Source organism: Bidens hawaiensis, unplaced genomic scaffold (genome assembly GCF_021521415.1).
Source record: "Bidens hawaiensis isolate Kalapana, Puna unplaced genomic scaffold, B.hawaiensis_p1.1 tig00003288_1, whole genome shotgun sequence".
Taxonomy (NCBI): domain Eukaryota; kingdom Viridiplantae; phylum Streptophyta; class Magnoliopsida; order Asterales; family Asteraceae; genus Bidens; species Bidens hawaiensis.
Window position 1 is genome coordinate 2,324,466 of NW_027491180.1, and position 14,809 is coordinate 2,339,274.

General features: G+C 36.3%; 1 pseudogene across 1 annotated transcript; it reads right to left on the reverse strand.

The window, feature by feature from the left end:
- Positions 1–1,543: 1,543 nt before the first annotated feature.
- Positions 1,544–14,587, reverse strand: LOC143623083 (protein DETOXIFICATION 31-like; annotated as a pseudogene). The gene is made up of 7 exons (XR_013151830.1): positions 14,347–14,587; positions 14,116–14,202; positions 2,654–2,710; positions 2,345–2,585; positions 1,883–2,001; positions 1,710–1,796; positions 1,544–1,618 (listed from the first exon to the last, which is right to left on the reverse strand). The product of XR_013151830.1 is annotated as a protein DETOXIFICATION 31-like (transcript).
- Positions 14,588–14,809: the final 222 nt, after the last annotated feature.

Genomic DNA, 14,809 nt, shown 5'->3' on the forward strand with positions numbered 1-14,809 from the left:
GTGTGCCCACACATCCAACGTAGCATTCTCATTTCTGCTACCTCCATCTTCCGCACTTGTGCCTTCTTGATGACCCAACAATCTGTTCCATATAGCATTGCAGGTCTAACTGCCACCCTATAGAATTTTCCCTTTAGTTTAATCGGGAAACTCTTGTCGCACAATAAACCTGTGGCTGCTTTCCATCTACACCATCCTACCTGAACTCGGTGGGTCACATCACTGTCTAATTCCCCATCGCTCTGTACAAATGATCCTAAATACTTGAACTTCGTTACCTGCGGGACCACCTGCCCTTCAAATGTGATCTGTGCGTCTTCATTGTCGTTTATCCCACCAAAATCACAGTGGAGGTACTCCGTCTTAGATTGGCTAATCTTTAAACATTTTGTCTCTAAGGTTGTTCGCCACTCCTCAAGCCTCATGTTTAGATCTTGTTTTTTCTCAGCAAGTAACACAATATCATCTGCGAACATCATGCACCACGGGAGAGTCCCCTGAATCGACTTTGACAACTCATCCAAGACTACTGCAAAAAGAAACGGGCTCAACGCTGACCCCTGGTGAAGACCTACCTCTACAGGAAAGAAATCAGTATCCCCCACTGGCGCACGAACACTTGTTTCACTCCTGGTATACATATCCATAATTATCTCTATGTATTTCCTGGGCACTCTTCTACCCTCCAAGCACTCCCAGAGCACCTGTCGTGGCACACTGTCGTAGGCCTTTTCTAGGTCAATAAACACCATATGTAAATCACGCTTCTTCTCCCTATACTTTTCCATTAATCTTCTTATAAGGTGTATTGCCTCTGTGGTGGAACGCCCCGGCATGAAGCCAAATTGGTTGACCGTAACCTGAGTTTCTCGTCTAAGTCTAACCTCAATCACTCTTTCCCATAGCTTCATAGTATGACTTAGTAGTTTGATTACTCGGTAGTTACCACAACATTGGGTGTCTCCTTTGTTCTTATAGATAGGAACTACAACGCTGCTCCTCCACTGGTCTGGCATCTTACCTGATTTGAGAATACTATTGAACAGAGTAGTTAACCACATGACTCCTTCCTCCCCCAGACACTTCCACACCTCGATGGGTATGTTGTCTGGGCCAACCGCCTTAGACCTTCCCATCCTCCTAAGTGCATCCTTCACCTCTTCTCGTGTGATCCGTCGGCAGTAGCAGTTATTCGATTGTTGTCGTTGAAAGTTTGTGTTGTCATGTTCTTCTTGGTAAGCTCTCCCATTGTTAAAAAGATTGTGGAAGTAGGTTTGCCATATTAGCTTGATGTCCTGCTCCTTGACCAGTACATGCCCATCTGTATCCTTTATGAACTTCACCGGTCCTAGATCTTGCCTTCTACACTCCCTGGCTTTGGCAATCTTAAACATAGCATGTTCCCCCTCTTTTGTTTCTAGACTTTCATACATCCGTTTAAAGGCCGCCTTCTTTGCTTCCGCCACTGCCTTCTTCGCCTCTATCTTGGCCGTTTTGTAGTTGTCCCTCAATTCCACTCGCTCCTCCTCATTCGTGCACCTCATTAGCTCCCTAAAACATCCTTGTTTGTCCCCTTTTGACCCGACCATTTCTTAATTCTCTCTTCAGCCATGGATGCCTGCAATTATATCCATAATAACCCCATTATTAAACTTTAGGTAAAACGAATCATATGGAAAAGAAGTATTAACCAAATCTGTTAGGAGTACCTCTTTCTCCCAGTTTGTTCTAACGCAAATCCAAATCAAGATAAAGGTTCGTACCACTGTGCCAGTTAGCATGCCTACCCAAATGCCCTACAACAAATTTCTATGATAATTAGATATACATGTTACTGTCAGTAATGCGTGATGTACAACATGGATGAGTATTAAGTTCAGACCTTTACTCCCCAACTGAGTACAAATCCAAGAGTGAGTCCCAAAGGAACTCCAAATATGTAGTAGCATGCGATATTAATATACGCAATGACAGCTTGCCATCCCGCCCCAATTGCCACACCTACATTGTCCATATGAACATATAAATTAATAAGCCGGTTAAATGCAACAACAAAATAGTTATAATAAACTAGAGGTTACAATGTTTCAAGTTGCACGAATCATTTTGAAACTATAAAATTTGCAAAAATCATCCTTTATGTTAATATGTTGTTACACTTTTCGTGCTCTAACGAAAACTAAAAATGTCTGTTAAATTCAATGGTGTTTAATGTTAGATATTATGTATTATATGTATATTACGCATCACATACCTGAATTTAACAGACTGTCCGTTAGAGCAAACATAACATGTTAACATCAATGACGATGCAACTCATGCAAGCCAAGAATTAAATACATACCAGAAAGTGCGGGTTGAATATTGTTAATGATGAGGCATAGCGCTAGCAATGGAGTAAGAGCATAAACAGCTTGTTGAACTTCCAAACTGTTAGCAAATAAGGCAGGATATTGATGTCGGAAGATGACAAGGAGGATGGCTATAATAATATTCCGACGATAATTGAGAAGATAACGACCACCACCACCGAGAACTTTGCGGTTCGTGGATGTGCGGCTCCTAGTTCATTTGACACCCTTATACTACATCCCAGAATTATATTTACATTATCATTTGGTTTTGATAAAAGAAAAATAATTGTAAAACTTACCTAATAGCTGCATTGAATCCAATTGCTATCATAACTGCCCACCCAACAATGTTTGTGCTGCAAAATTTCATCAAAATTAGTTAATTGTTATATTACAAGCTATAAAATTTTTTTTATATATTTTCTTGAATAATATCTTAGCCTTAAAACTCAAAAGGACAAAAACTTAGGTTGCATTTAATCGTTTTTGTCCTCATGTCACCGTTTAAAGATATGTTGACCCACAATTCTGCCCTAGGCACTTTAATGAATCAATCAGTCACCAAACCGAGTATTAAATAAGATTGAAATGATTAATACTAGAAGAGCTATATATACATAAATGTGAAAATAACAAACAAATAAAAATAAACGAAGTTGTTTTTTTCTTTAAGTTCCACTTAGATTAACGTGAAATGCAACATTATATCGTGTATAATTGTTTATATGAATTTGTTTATGATGGGAGACTATGTGAGTAGGCGGTGATCACTAGTTCGATCATTGTACTGAAAGTGTTTTATCTCACTGCATTGTCTTACCTTCGGACGAGTGTTCGTTGGGCGTCGGCCCTAAGTGAGGGTTTCCCGGTACGGGGACAAGCGAATCCCGCCATGATGAACTTCGCCAATAGCCTATTTGAAGGATAGGTGGGTCGTTCAAAAATAAATTGTTTGCATTCACCTCTCACAAAGCTTAAATGAGAAGAGAAGGGGTGCGACTATGGGAAAGTGAGCGTTTCAATCGTGCTGAGTTTGATATCTCCACCGACGAAAGTACACACGGCTCCTTTAGTTATATTAAACACACTTAATATTAAAATATAAGTTTTGAATATAACTGAGAACACTTTGACGTTTGTCTATTGAAATTAATAATGCTTACTTAGATAATATAGTTCTTTGTTATATTAAAACACACTTAATATGAAAATATAAGTTTTGAATATAATTGGAAACACTTTGACACATGTTTATTTAGATAATAGTTATGATGTTAACGCTTATTTAGATAATAGTTAAAGATGTTAATGCTAAACGAAAGGATTAATTATACATGTCGAGCGGTACACAAATTATTTATGAACTATCAAACTCTACTCATTTATATATATTTTCTGAAATATAAGAACACTCACAACAGCTTCTCTATTGCTATCTCTATAATTACACTAAAAAACACTACATTTTCTCTCTTATATACAATTAAATATGGGTGTTTTGACGGTTTTTTGGTCACACCATGAGCCAAACCGTTAGTAACGGTTTTTATTATCGAAAACTAAAACCGAACCGTTAAAAATTAAAATCCAACCAAACCGAACCGTTACTGACGATTTGGTTCCGGTTTTGTTTCACGGCTTGAGCTTGCCAAGCCTATAGAAAATAGAAGATTAAGAGCTTATTCAAAATGAACTTAATTTATAGAACCGAAAGGTATATAAATGTGTATGCATATGTTAATATGTTAGATGGAGTTTTGAAATTAATAAGCAATAATGTTATTGATGTTTGGATGTTTAATTACTTTGAAATACTGAAAGTATATGCAGCACGGTATTAACAAAATTCTATATGAACCTTGAAGTAGTTAATTGATTAAAAAAGTTCATTGGTCATGAGATTAGATAATATTGGAAGCCCATAAAAATTTCTATTAAAAACTTCAACAAATATATTAAAATAATGTTCATAATGTTGGGTTTTATACAAGATTATCAAAGTTCAAGTTAACCATATTTAACTAGAAAACGCAACGGAAGCTTAGATTTTAAATCTAGTTATAAACATACCTTTATGTTAAAACTAAAACCCAAAGCCAAGGATCAATATTACAAGAACAATATGCTTACAAAATGTAAATGGTACCTTCTTATACCTTATAAGAAGATGTAGATGGATGAAGAAGATGATGACTTTGAATGGCTAGGTTGCAAAGGAGAAACCCTCAAGCTTTTGATACCCCAAGCTTTGATCAACAACACCAACTAGTTGCTAGGATTTAGAACACTTGAACTAGCTCACAAAAACTCCCTCTTGTTGCCCAAGGGAGCCGTGGGTTTTTTGGAGAGAAAGAGAGAGAGTTATTTTGTTACAACACTTGAAATTCAAAATGAGACAAGAAACTTATTGCATGTGTTGTGAATGGAGAAGTATAAAGGAGGTCAACACTAGAAGACAAAACCTTGGAGTCTCCACCCACATGGGGTGGACGGCTCCCCCTCTTTTTTTTTTTTTTTTTTTTGTGTTTTTGTTTTAACCATTTAAACATCTCCATTCATTTTATAAAACTTAATTTTATAAAATGTACATGCATTTACATAATTATTTAACCAATTAAATAATTAATTTATATAAATAAATTATCCAGATAATTTATTTAAATCCTCAAGTGTGTTTGTTTAGAAAACCAATTTCCTAAACACGTAGTGTTCGGTATTCTTTTAAATGATCAAATCACTAAAGGAATACATTTGGTGTTGTCTAGCTTGTTATTGGGTATGACCCGACTTGGATCAAACACAGTTAGCCACATTAGTATAAGTATGTGTCTCGGGCATACGTAATTCCAACAATCTCCCACTTGCACGAGATACATAGAAAATTAATGCAAGTGGTGAATACCGCCTAACAACAGTTCACCACCCCTAATGTGTTTGACGAAGTGCCATTCAATAACATCATCCCTTCAAGTTCCTTACTTGATATGATTTAGGTGAATCTATCATTATATCCCTTTGTTACTAGATGTCATGTTGGATCTAAGAGACATAGGCGATCATTCTCTTTACAATTCAACTTTATCAGGCCTTAGACATCTAAACTCTCAACACATAAGAGGAACAAATTCCTTCTTGACTGTATACGCCTCTCACTATCACTTTATACTCCACCCGAGCTCATCCTTATGTACCATCTTTTACGAATAGCGAAGGGGAGAGTCAAAGTGTAATACTTGGTGAAAATCAAGACCCAGTATACATCTCAGGTCTAAGGATAATATGAAATTCTCCTTTACTCAAAATTACTAATGATCAAGTCAATCGACTCCATGTAGTAATATTGAGAGCGGGTCAGTCCAATATTTGTATCCCACAAATATCTATGAACCTTGGCAGCAAACCTATGCTCCATATTCATTCCTTATGAATATCCACCAATCCTAGTTCATAATAGTCTTGCTTCATATTTGTTCCCACAAATGTGATCGACTACGGACTTTTAGAATAAGATAACTTATTCATGGATTAAACATGCAAAATTAGAATTTAACTCAAGATTCCATAATCATATAAAAGTTAAATTACAAAAGTCTTTTAAACGTAAATACAAAATAGATCAAATCCAATTACTAGAATATCGAAGTCCTAAGCCACTCGCATGACGCTCATGTTTCGGTCTTTCTAGGAGCTTCGTGAATGGATCCGCAAGATTTTGATCAGTTCCAACTTTGCGAATACATATCTTTCCCTTTTCAACTTCATCCCTTATGTAGTTGAATCTCCGCTCTATGTGCCTTGTCTTTTGGTGTGAACGAGGTTCCTTGATTTGTGCAATCGCACCCTCGTTGTCACAAAAGATTTCTAGGGGGTCTTGAATGGAAGAGACCACCCCTAGATCAGTAATGAATTTCTTCAACCATGCAGCTTCCTGAGCTGCTAATGAAGCGGCGATGTATTCTGATTCTGTAGTGGACAATGCTACCACTTCCTGTTTTGAGCTCTTCCAAGAGACAGCTCCTCCATTAAGAGTGAACACATACCCAGATTGTGATCGAGAATCATCTCGATCAGTTTGGAAGCTCGCATCCGTGTAACCTTTTATAGCGAGTTCCTCCTCACCAGATCCATATATCAGAAACATATCCTTAGTTCTCCTAAGGTATTTCAATATGCTCTTAACAGCCATCCAATGACTGTTTCCTGGATTCTGTTGATATCTGCTTGTCATGCTCAAAGCGCATGACACATCCGGTCTAGTACATATCATCGCATACATGATGGATCCTATAGCTGAAGCATATGGGATTTGTTTCATCATCTCTTGCTCACCCTTTGAGTTTGGACACTGAGCTGAACTCAATATGGTCCCTCTTTGAATAGGTACAAAACCTTTCTTGGAGTTTTCCATCTTGAACCTTTTCAAGATCTTATCAATGTATGTACTTTGGTTCAAACCTATCAAGCGCCTTGACCTATCCCTATAGATCTTTATTCCCAAAATATAGGCAGCTTCACCAAGATCCTTGATGGAAAATCTACTTCCAAGCCAAGCCTTAACGCTTTCCATGGTTGGAATGTCATTTCCAAATAGTAGAATGTCATCGACATACAATACTAAGAAGGTAATTATACTCCCACTAGCTTTCTTATACACACAAGCCTCATCAGCGTTCTTGATGAATCCAAAACTTTTGATTTCTTCATCAAAACGATGATTCCAAGTTCTAGATGCTTGTTTCAATCCATAGATTGATTTCTTTAACTTGCATACTTTATTAGGATGTTTTGGATCGACAAAACCTTCAGGCTGAACCATATAGACATCTTCCTCAAGATATCCATTTAGGAAAGCGGTCTTGACATCCATTTGCCAAATTTCATAATCATAATGTGCAGCTATGGCAAATAATATCCTAATAGACTTTAGCATTGCCACAGGCGAAAAAGTTTCATCATAATCAACCCCTTGAGTTTGAGTGAAACCTTTAGCTACAAGTCTTGCTTTATAAGTATCCAAGTTTCCATGCATATCAGTTTTCCTTTTGAAAACCCACTTACTTCCAACAGCTTTGGAGTTGAGTGGTGGTTCAACCAATTCCCAAACTTGGTTGTCATACATGGATTGCATCTCAACGTTCATGGCTTCAAGCCATTTGTCACAATCATTCTTGGACATTGCATCACGGTATGTGGTTGGTTCATCCGAATCTACCACGTAGCAACCTTCTACAAAAAATCCATATCTTTCAGGTGGATTGCTAACTCTACCAGATCTGCGAACGTTTTGTGTGTTTTGATCAACCACTTGATCACTTTCAACAACCTCTTGTTGAGTGCTAGTATCAACCAATTGTGTATCATCTTGTGATTCTTGATCCTCATCAAATTTCACTGTTCTACTATTAGTTCCTTCCTCAAGGAACTTAGTTTCCAAGAACTTACCCTTTCGAGCAATAATAACATTTTGCTCACTAGGATCGTAAAAGTAATATCCTAAATCATCTTTAGGATAACCTATAAAGATACACTTAGTGGATCGGACTTCTAATTTGTTTGGGGTGTATTGCTTTACATAAGCTTCACAACCCCAAACTCTTAAGAATGATAGCGATGGAGCCTTTCCATGCCATACTTCAAAAGGTGTCTTCTCCACTTTCTTGGTTGGAGCCATATTCAATATGCGAACAGCGGAAAGTAAAGCATAGCCCCAAAATGATAGAGGTAAAGTGCTTCTAGCCATCATCGATCGAACCATATCTAATAGGGTACGATTTCTCCTTTCAGACACACCATTATGTTGTGGTGTTCCAGGTGGAGTAAGTTGTGAAATAATTCCACAACTCTTAAGATGATCTTGAAAAACACCACTTAGGTATTCACCTCCTCTATCACTACGAAGTACTTTGATTGTGGTCTTGAGTTGTCTTTCTACTTCAGTTTTGAAGTCTTTGAACATTTCAAAAGCTTCATCTTTGTGTTTCATTAAGTACACATAACCATATCGACTATAATCGTCAATAAAGGTAATGAAGTATCTTTCACCATTCCTAGTCATTGGTCTAAAAGGACCACATACATCCGAATGTATGATACCCAATAATTCTTTTGACCTTTCAAAAGTTTTATTAAAGGGTTGCTTTGTCATTTTGCCTTGTAAACAAGATTCACATATATCAAATGAATCATACTCATTTGTTTCTAGAATACCACTCTTGCGAAGAGTTTGCATGCGATTCTTGCTTATATGTCCAAGGCGACAATGCCAAAGATAGGAATCACCCAAGTCCTTCTTGAGTTTCTTGGTGTTGACATTGTACATTGAACTACTATGTGACATACCACTTTGATCTATTTCATATATACCATTCATGGGTATAGCTTTAAAATAAAACATGCCATTCATCAAAACATGAATATCACAATTTATAAATTTAAGATCAAAGCCACATTGTTTTAAAAGAGACACGGAAATAATGTTTCTCCTTAACTTAGGAGCATACAAAACATTCTTCAAAATTACTTCCAAACCACTTGGAAGCTTTAACAAGTAGTCTCCTTGGGCTTGGACTTCAACTCTTGCTCCATTGCCCATAAAGAGACTAATGTCCCCTTTGTTGAGTTGTTTACTTCTTTTGAACCCCTGCAACAAATTGCAAATGTGAGTTCCACATCCGGTATCAAGTACCCATGTATTTGAAGAAATAACATTTAGTTCAATATGTATAGTAAAGATAATACCTGAGGTATGCCCCGCATCCCTCTTATCTTTTAACGCATTGAGATAGGTCGGACAATTCCTTTTCCAATGACCTATCTCTCCACACTCAAAGCATGGATCTTGCGCCGCAACCTTTTGCTTCTTTTCCTTCGGTTTGGTGGGCGTGATGGCTTTCCTCTTTCCCTTTCCTTGGACGTGGCCCTTGCCCTTAGCAACACTTGCTTTGGGGTTGGAGTTATGTCCCCTTTTCCCTTCATTGATTGTTAGAACGGGTAAAACCCTTTTACCCATTCCCGCTTCGGCCGTTCTTAGCATTGCGTGAAGCTCACCAATGCTTTTGTCCCACCCGTTCATGTTATAGTTCATGACAAAGGTTTCAAACCTTTTGGTCAAAGAGTTGAGGATCAAATCCGTAGCCAACTCATTTGAGACGGGACAATTCAACCTACGAAGCTTTTCAATGTAGCTTTTCATCTTTAGGACATAAGATGAGACGCTTTGGGTTTCCTCCATACGACATGCATGAAACGCTCGAACCGTTTCGAAACGTTCCGCTCTAGCTTGTTGAAGGAACATTTCCTTCAATTGAGTTATCATGTCGTATGCCCCATGATGCTCGAAATCCTTTTGGATTTCGGGAATCATAGTCCCTAACATGAGGCAAGAGGCTTGCACCGAATCTTTGGTGTACTTGACCCAATCGTTATACGCCTCCTCATCTTCCACGTTAGGCTCATCGGGAATGGGATCGTCTAAGACATATGATATCTCTTCTTGTTTGAGAACTATTCTTAAGTTGCGATACCAATCCATAAAGTTATTATGGTTTAGACGATCTTTTTCAAGGATGGTTCTTAAGGATAGGTTACGGGTGTTATGGGTAGAGGTGTTTGCATTGTTAGCGGCCATCTACAAAATTTAACAAAGTTTTATTTTAGTATTATAAACAATTTAATTATTAATACCCTTTTATTCCAAATTTTAAAATAATAATTAAATTCTAGAATCCAACGATAAATCAAATTTCGGTTAGGTGACCTTTATCCCGTTATTTGATTTAACAAGGTAGTCAATCTTGACAATTGCAACCCTTTGCAACTTCTAGAGGTATGGGACCATTCGAAATCCTTATTTCGTGTTGGCATGTTTATCCCATCAACACCATTGGACCCATGCTTAGGTGACCTTTATCACATGGTTTTCAATTCAAGTCGTCCTACTTGTATAAACATGTAAGATTAACATACAAGTGGTTAGGTGACCTTTATCCCACAAATATGTTAATATTACCCTAAGTATACTAGTTTGCTCAAAATGGTTAGGTGACCTTTATCCCATTTAAAGTTCCCTAATACGTTAAGTGTCATACAAAAGGATGGTGTAAGACTTGTTTCCTTGGTAATTATGAAAAAGGGATTTTAAGTTTTCCAATATTCTAGTTTGAAAAACATTATGCCATATCCTAACATGCATTTAGTAATATGGCGATTTTGAAAACCAATTTTCAAGGTTCAAGTTATAATAAAACCAATTTTATTATATGTGAGTAATCGCTTAGTTTTAATAAACCCATTTAATTAAACTAATTGACGCGATATTACCAAATATATATTAGAACCCGTTTTATGCTTGTTGTCGTTCCTATGTGACGGTTTGGATATCCTAATATCTATCAACCACACATTACAATAAGTAAAACAAACAACCAAGCAAACACATGCAAAATATAGTCATAACCGAGAACCGCTAAGTTTGACCATACTTGTTAGCCGAAACAAGTATAGGTCATAAGTCACACCTAAGGGACAAAACATGACACAAGGATGGAATGTTGACTCCCACTTGACCTTGCATCCAAATGCTTCAAGTATCCTTTCCAAGTTGTTGTGTTCTTGTTGGGCTTGTTAATGGGCTCCAAACTTCCAAAAGTCTTCTTGGGCCCAAGAGTGAAATTTATGGGCCTAATGGGCTTGAATCCCATGATGGGCCGGTGAGGCCCAACAAGCCCAAAATTTCGGTCCAAGGCCCAAATCCACCAATTCTTGCATCTTCAATTTTTACAAAATGTATCCTAATACATATTTTTCTAAAAAAAAGAAAATGCAACTAATCTATTTATTACAAACCAACTTATGAATAAATAAATTACACAAGCCTAAGATTATGAATTATTACAACCATATTGAATAATAAACATAATCAACATACACAAACAACAATCAACACATCCAAGGTCTAGGTTTCGGTTATGACACATCCAAACATACCAAATGTTCTAAGCATGCAACCTAAGCAACCAATGCCCAAAATCACCAAATAAAATCGGCCCCCCCCCCCCAAGAGGCTACGGCCCAAATTATTATTATTATTTTTTTATTTTCAACATCCAAATGTTATTAATGGTTTCCTAAGATCTTTCATGCATGTCAAGATCTTACAAATCCATGAGGGGTAAAATCCACCCAAATTTCGGACCCCTTTTTCACCCATGAAAAACCCGAAATCTATGAACATGTAAGAAGCATAAGTCCTTGTAACCGGCTCTTGATGCCATTGTTGGGTTTTATACAAGATTATCAAAGTTCAAGTTAACCATATTTAACTAGAAAACGCAACGGAAGCTTAGATTTTAAATCTAGTTATAAACATACCTTTATGTTAAAACTAAAACCCAAAGCCAAGGATCAATATTACAAGAACAATATGCTTACAAAATGTAAATGGTACCTTCTTATACCTTATAAGAAGATGTAGATGGATGAAGAAGATGATGACTTTGAATGGCTAGGTTGCAAAGGAGAAACCCTCAAGCTTTTGATACCCCAAGCTTTGATCAACAACACCAACTAGTTGCTAGGATTTAGAACACTTGAACTAGCTCACAAAAACTCCCTCTTGTTGCCCAAGGGAGCCGTGGGTTTTTTGGAGAGAAAGAGAGAGAGTTATTTTGTTACAACACTTGAAATTCAAAATGAGACAAGAAACTTATTGCATGTGTTGTGAATGGAGAAGTATAAAGGAGGTCAACACTAGAAGACAAAACCTTGGAGTCTCCACCCACATGGGGTGGACGGCTCCCCCTCTTTTTTTTTTTTTTTTTTTTGTGTTTTTGTTTTAACCATTTAAACATCTCCATTCATTTTATAAAACTTAATTTTATAAAATGTACATGCATTTACATAATTATTTAACCAATTAAATAATTAATTTATATAAATAAATTATCCAGATAATTTATTTAAATCCTCAAGTGTGTTTGTTTAGAAAACCAATTTCCTAAACACGTAGTGTTCGGTATTCTTTTAAATGATCAAATCACTAAAGGAATACATTTGGTGTTGTCTAGCTTGTTATTGGGTATGACCCGACTTGGATCAAACACAGTTAGCCACATTAGTATAAGTATGTGTCTCGGGCATACGTAATTCCAACACATAAAATATATATAAAAGACTAAAATATATAGTGTAAAATCTTACGGTCCGGTCCGGTGTTATACGAACGGTTTTCGGTATAAAACGTAAACCAAACCTTTAGCTACGGTTTGGAATTCTTGAAACCGACCGACCGGAAGTTAAAGAAAAAAACCGACCGTGAAACCAAACCAATGACCGGTTTGGGCGGTTTCATGGTTTGAAACCGAACCGTGAACACCCCTATAATTAAATAATATTTTTTTACATCTTTATCATTATCTTTTATCCTTCCTTCACTCACAACCACTTTCAAATATATTAAAAAATAAATAGAGGATGAACAGTGTTAATCCAAATTTACTCAAACTTTACCAATCTTCTTAAATTTTCTCTCTCCTCTACTCACAATCACTTACCATTTTCTAAAATTTTTGTAGAGATTTATCTCACAAAACTTTTAAAGAAGCTGCTGAGAATGCTCTAATGATCTAATGATAACTTTTTTTTTCCTGAATCTGCGTAGTACTTGGCCTAAGAAAAAAAAAACGACCTGGCCTTAAATTTTTTGAAAAGTTGGTTTTGGTCCTTTTTATGTTGGTTTCCTTCTCTTGTTCCTGTTTCTTGGGGTTTTAGTTTCTTGCTAGCTCTTTTTTAATAAATTTGCCTTTTGCCGTAAAAAAAAAGTTGAAAATGTTGAACAAGACACTATTAACTTTTTTCCTTGTCACTATTGAAAAAAACAAGCGTGCACCACCCTATAAAAGTGGCTTTACTTATTCCAGTCCCCGACACATTAAAAAAAAAGAATGATTTGGATTCCTGATCCCTACCACTCTACCAGCCTCCAAAGATACTTTATGGTAATAATTTCTGTAAAGTTAAAACATTTTAATATAAATAAAATAATAGTTAACTATTAAAATTAATTTTTCATGTTCATGAACCCATGTTTATTTGTTAAAAGGTAAAAATTATTATTATTTTGAAAAGTTTGAAAGTCAATTATATAATTTGATGATTGAATCTTTATTTAAACTTTTGCGAAGTTATATATAATTAGACAGGGTCAAGGCATTAAAATTCTCTTTCCGGGTAACATGTAAATATCTTTTGACGTAACTCATTAACTCCACTCGACTCCTTTAGTCAACTTTCTAAAAACAAGTATTTGAAAGGTTTTTTTTAGGGACATTAAACACCCCTATTACCCCGCTCGTATAGGATCTCGTATAGCCCTATATAGGACGTGTTCTTAGTAGGACCCATTTAAAACCATGTTTTTACTATTTATCATATTTTATTATTCATGGTCTTACAATCTATTATATTCGAAGGTAGAAAAGGAGTCATCGAGAGCTTGACAAAGGAGAACTTTTTGTTCTGGTTGAAGCATAATGCTGGGCACTAATTTGTGCCACTGTTGGCATTTTCATTGTAGAAGTTTTTTAATTTTACATTTTTGTGGTGTGTTGTTTGAGACATGTTTGGCTAGTTTGCCCCGGATGGTTGTTTATAAAATAAAGCAGTTTATATATATGTATGTCAATTTTTTAAAAGTTTAGTAATAAGCCTCCTGATTATTATTTGAATACTCATTTAAGTATATAAAAATAACAATAATACTAACCATATGGAGAGTGCATCCACTGCAATTTCAGCATTCTTTAAATATCCGGCAAAGAGTATCAAGGCCATAAAATACCATGTTTCCAAACTGCAACAATTACTATGAATAAATTCATTAGCTAAGTGAAAGTAAAATAATGGAGTAATTAAAAAACTAGAATGGAAGTCTAGCCATTAAATAAATATAAATATTAATAATCAGATGTTCGGTGGAGTAATTAGTTTGACGTACCAAAGCATGATTGCCGATGCAAACGAGAGTTTAACAAAACCCCATAGATTACTAAAAGCAGCCCAACTAAAACCAGACCACAAGTCCCACTGACAATATAGAGCATCTGAGCCACCACCATGAACCACCATGAAAAGTTAAGCACGATGGCCCCACCCCAGAGCCCCCACCCAAACCTCAGCATAAAAAGCCAGCTGAAGAAGGTATGAAGAACCAAAGCCACTCCGGATATGAGTGACATCTTAGCGTGAGTGTGATCAATAATATATGTGGTGCTTGATTTATAATATATAGACCCGTCTTACACTTACCTACTCGCATGTGTTGACAATAACTTCATATGCAATGACGTTTTTAGATTAAACAAACTCATTCGCCATTTATATATCAAGTTGGCGGTAAAAAAAAAAAGCCTTATGGGTGGTCCACCATTATATTAAAAGAAAACAAAAAAGTATCGACT